Source organism: Balaenoptera acutorostrata, chromosome 4, assembly GCF_949987535.1.
Source record: "Balaenoptera acutorostrata chromosome 4, mBalAcu1.1, whole genome shotgun sequence".
Taxonomy (NCBI): domain Eukaryota; kingdom Metazoa; phylum Chordata; class Mammalia; order Artiodactyla; family Balaenopteridae; genus Balaenoptera; species Balaenoptera acutorostrata.
Window position 1 is genome coordinate 84,736,351 of NC_080067.1, and position 5,525 is coordinate 84,741,875.

Genomic DNA, 5,525 nt, shown 5'->3' on the forward strand with positions numbered 1-5,525 from the left:
GGAATTTCCCAACTAAACATGAGTCATTCTCATTTGTGCTGTGAAATTGCCATGGACAGGGATCCTTCCACAAAAGAGTGCATTGACCTAAGGCCTGATCTTTCCCCAGTGCACAGTGTTACTGGTCAAGGCCTCAATTCTCCATTAACAGTCAGGCAGCTTGATCTGGGCTCTGCATGCAGGAGCACCCTGGCTTAGCATGTATGCCTTCTTTTCAGTTTCTAGGGTTTGCATATTGTTTTGAGGGTGGTGTTTGTCTATGGAGGTTTTTGCAGTAATAAAGGACTTTTATTTCAGGCCTCTTGACCAATTTAATGGCCTATTAAAGCCACCTAACAACTTTTAAAGAGGCTTCACAGAAATAAAATTAAGACCATTTCTGTTGACTTTGGCACACTGAAATTTAATTTCCCCAAAGCATCGCATAAGTAAAGAGCAGAAAAGTTCCAAATATGACAGGAACTGACAGGTATTATTTTTTATTGATGAGAAATATAAGAAGTAGATTCACTCTAAAAAGCCAAGTAATTTGAGAGTTCTAATTTAAAAATAAGAGATTAGCATATGCACCATTTCTCAGCAGACTTTGCAAATGAAATGTCTTTTTGAGGCATTTATTTCTCTTTGATTATAGAAAGAGGCAGAGGGAAAAAAATTCAGGTTTTTCTGGCATTGCCTTAGAGATGGCCATGATTAACTTTTGGAGTCATTTTTTAACCTGCTTTTTTTCTCTTAATACATATAATAATTAGTTTAATATATCATAAAATTTTCTTATGAAATTCAATATTACTACAACATAACATTATTTTATAATTGTATAGTATTCCACTGTGTGACCATATCATAATTTGTTTAAAGGAGGATTCTCTTTTTGGCTATTTGTTTCCAATTTCTCACAATGATAAATATTGTTGCAACAAATAACCTTCTACAAATTTCTTTTTCATTTTGCACATCTTGGATTATCTTTTTCCCTTCCTGAAGGCTGGAGTAAATGACTTGAGAGATAACTTTCAAATGCCAATTTTCTTCAAGCTCAGGCTCTCCCAGGAATGTTGACCTTCTGGTTCACAGTGGTATCAATTGCCAGAAGGCTTGATGTTAGTAGTAAGATGGTGCATCATTCTTAATGGACAGGCTCATGGTTAGTAAACTCTTCATTTCCATCTTGAAACCCTAGATTTGTTTTTGCCATTCTATTCAAACCAATTTAAAAAATCAAAAACAAGTCCTGAACTAACACACAGGCCAAATTTTTGAAGCAGCTGAAATTAATTTTCATGTGTTTAATATGAGGTTGGGAACTGTTCTCTGAGAATTGTTATTTTTAGAGTTTTTGTAACTGTTCCTATGCCTTCCCAATGCCAATTCATTGTTAAGTGTATCAGATCTGTAATGTACATTTTAATTAACTCTGTGGTTGAGCCAAATAGAATTCTGCAAAATGTGATTGAAATTTTGGAGACGCTTGATGGGCATCTTAACACATAGTTCAGTCCTATTTAACATGAGTCAGAAAAAAGGCATCTTTGGCTCACGAATCTGCCGCCCTTACACTAGCAGTCACTCAAATCCCAGCAGGCAGAAAATGAAGTCACTTTGGACCAAAGCCTAAGAACACAATGACTCAGAACACAAAATCTTCACTTAGGGAGGAGTTTGAACATAAACAGTTCCACTAATGTCCAGGGAGTTTAAATTCTACTTCTAGTTAGGAGGACTATTACAAATACCCAAAAAAGTAGGGGAGGGAGGAAGGGGGATAGAATTTTCTCCTATTTATCTGTTTCATTTGATTATTTCTCCTTTATTGGTGCTTTTTGATAGTATAATATCTAAATACATAATCATGAAATACTATAGTTCTCATAATTTCATCATCAGTAAAAAAGAGGAAGAAAATGTAAGTTTATTCAAGCTGACCTAATTACTATAAAGTAACCTTGATAGATTAAAATAAAATCTTTTTTTTCTGAATATAAATAATATTCTGAGTATCTTGGGTTTCCAAGGTGCAGCAGCTGAAAATTAAGTTTATGGCCTATGGCAAAAGCAACATATCTTAAGATATGTCAGATTTTCTGGCTGAAAACAAATAACTAGGGAAAGTGGGGATAATGAAAGCATAGAATTTCCAAGTTAATTCCTAATATTTTTAGCAGTCCTGACCCCAGAAGAATTATAATTGGTTTTTAATAAAGGCCAATTCAATAGCATCAGTGTAGAACGTGATGTTCATGGCACCTTCCATAATCAAGGCTTGTTTTCTTATAAACCTCTATCCTTCAAGTTGTAAAAATCGGGTAACGCTGCCTGGCTCATTAATAGTTTACATGAGTTCAGACTAAAAGGATGCCAGAGAAAGAAAGACAAGCCTTCAGAAGGGTTGGGAGAGGAACCCAGAGGAGAAACAGAGCCTATGCTGAGAGCCTGGGGGCATGTGGGGCATGATTTCAACCATACCCTCCACCCACACAACTGAGCCAGAGGAACATGTGGGGAGCACAGAGTGAGTGCAAGAATAAGAGCTCCTTCATGTTCCCTCTTTATAATCGAAATGAAGGAAACCATGTGATCTTCCATCATCCATTTGTAGCTCAAGGTGAATTAGAGTTGGGAAATTAACAAAAATGCCTAGGGTCAATGTGCTATGACTATGGAGAGAAAGAGCAGAATCAGGATGTAATAAGATGAGTCTGGGCTTATTGCCAAGCTGGCCAGGCTACAAGGATGGGATTGGACTTCTCCCTGAGGAATATGAGCATAGAAGTCACCAGATGACAGGGCCCCATTCCCTGACTCAGTACGTAGAAAATAGGAACCACTGGGGAAGGTTTCAAGGGGTGTTATATACCAATAAGAATAAACAACACCGGCACTCTAGAGTTTACAAAGCACTTTCAGCTTCTTTTTCTCATATCTATTCCATGGACTCCTCACATTTCCAACAATGGGTAAACTCTTAAGAGAAATGATACCTGAAATAGTGTGTAATTCCCATGTTACCAGGGAAAGATTCAGTAAAGCGTTCCAAATAAAATCATGAGAGAGCCAGGTTCTGAGGGAGTAGTTAGCACACAACAGAGTGTAGCACTCTGGACTTGCTGCACTCTTGGGCTCACTTAACAGGCTCGGTTTTGTTCTGCTCTCCCAGGGTGTTCAGAGAGATAGAATGTTCCACTACTTGTGGAGAAGAACCTGTACGGGCCAGTCCTACCCAGACTGTGGTAAAGAGATACCAGACGGGGCTGGGAAGACCTTGCTGCCTACAAGCCTTCACTCTCCTCCTAGGTGGCCACATGATATTTCCAGAGGAAATATATCAGATATTTCCATCTGACACTATTTCCACTATTCATCCACTTTCCAATCAAGTGAGGCTGGCATCCTCAAGTGGGTAAGTCAGTGACCAAGACTGAACTCTCTCCCATACTTCAGATTCCCAGTGCATGGTTTAGCCCTGGGAAAGAGGGTCCTGCATTGATACAATAACCCTCATGAAGTAGGGTTACAAGCAATATCTAATTTTGCCTTCAATATCATAGCTCTGTGTTTTACTAACACAAATCCACACCATCTATAGGGGGCATTAAATCCTGGAGAACCAACTGAGCCGAAGCCAACAGCTCTTAAGTGTTATATTCATGGCAAGGCTCTAGAATTTTACAGCCAGGTTTGGCCTTGCCCCATTGTGAAAGCCTATGACCCTAAAGGGCCCTGGACCAGGCGTGCAGCAGCACCAACTGTGGGTCCAGCAGTCTGAGCTCTTTCAAGCATTAACTCATTCATGGAGAGGAGTTCTTAGTTTCAGAGAATGAGGGAAGCATTCAGTGGAGGTATCTCGCATCTCTCCCTGCTCAAGCTTAAGTCCTCATTCAGCCCTAAAGCCCTGGAGGTAAGTGGTGAAGTCCCTGGGGCTGCTGGAGATGGCTCTGGAGTTCTCCAGGCCTTGGGGTTGGGCCTGCAAGTGAGTCAGTAGAATGTTAACCTGAGGTTTGGTGGTAAGGGAGCAACAACCCTTGGGGACCCTATGAAGCCAAATGGGTGGCAAGCAGGGCTCAGAAGGCTCCCTCTGAGGTCCTCCTAAGCAGCTGTGTTACAGGATGGAATTTCTCTGGGCCTTTCACTGTTCTAGCTGCCACCTCAGTCTTCCGTGAGCATTCGCAAAAAGAAGACCCAGTGAGGGTGTTTCAGCAAGAGAGAAGCAATGACAGAGAAGAAAAAAGGCAAAGAGAAAGTTGGAGAATGAGCAGTTTAAGGGAATGCAGGAAAGAATGGAGGGAGGACTGAGAAAGAGCGGTTACTGTAGCTGTACCCCCTCTGTGGCCCTCAGCATCTGATACTATTTACATCCCACATTTTGACCAAACCTCTTAACAAAGATTTTTGCATTAACAGGTAGGTGTCCTTATTTGTGTTTCATAGATGGAGACATGAAGGGTGAAGACTGGAGTGTCCTTCCTCAAGAACACACAGTGTCAGAGATTTTCCCAGCTCCTCGTTTGTCCTCTGGCCTCTGGAGACTAAAATACCTATTGATTACCCTTAACCACTTTATGTCCTGTGAAACCTCTCCCTTCAGTGGGTTCCAAGACATAATCTGCCATAGCTGTTCTGTGCACTTCTTAATTAGAGAGCATTGTAGCATTGTTTTTCCAGAATTGTACCAAAGCATCAGAATAATGAAAATAAATGACAGAATCTGAGAGATAGAAGCAGCTCTTGAGATCATTGAGTTCAGTCTCCTCACTTTCTAGATTAGGAGCCTGAGTGCAGTCCAGAGAGGTGAAGAGGTTCACCAGAATCACCTGGCTGCACACGGAAAGCTGGAACTGCAATTTAGATATCTTGATTTCTAGGAAGCTATCTACCCAAGAGTCTTACCAGACACAGATTTGTTTCTTTTTTTATACCCAATCCCAAGTATTTAGCATTCCCAGAACATTCCAAATAGGTGAACCATAGCAAAGAACTCAGTGTGATCCAGAGCACTGATTTCTGGTGTTTCTTCAAGGGTGTTTTTGGCTTTCAATCTGTTAACCATAAGGAATATTGAATTTAGCAAAATACATCGAAGTTTTCTACGCAACATGTTAAGAACAGCTGAAACCAATTAAATGCTAATCAATTTTACCCTGTCTGATGCAGAATGGAAAAAATGTTCCAGAGGTCTCTCCACCCTGAGATGTTCTTGGCAATGGGTCTCTGTGCTGTGGGCCCCCTCCCATCTCTCTTAGTCATGTACACTCAGAAGAGGAGACCTGGCCAACTCCCTTCATTACTGGGAGGAGAGTAGAACCCAGCACAGACTTTCCCTTGAAATGAAAGTTCATCTTGGGAAAAGAAGTCTGCAGACTCTGGGACAATGCACATCACAACTGTGAGAATAGAAGGGACTGAGGAAGGCAGTGAAGTCCAACCACATCTATCAATCCTCTGTGACCACCTCGTGGAGTTTACTGAGGTCTCTATTACCTTATCTCCTGATGCTGCTTTCCCCAGACCCCACCTTCCTCTATGAG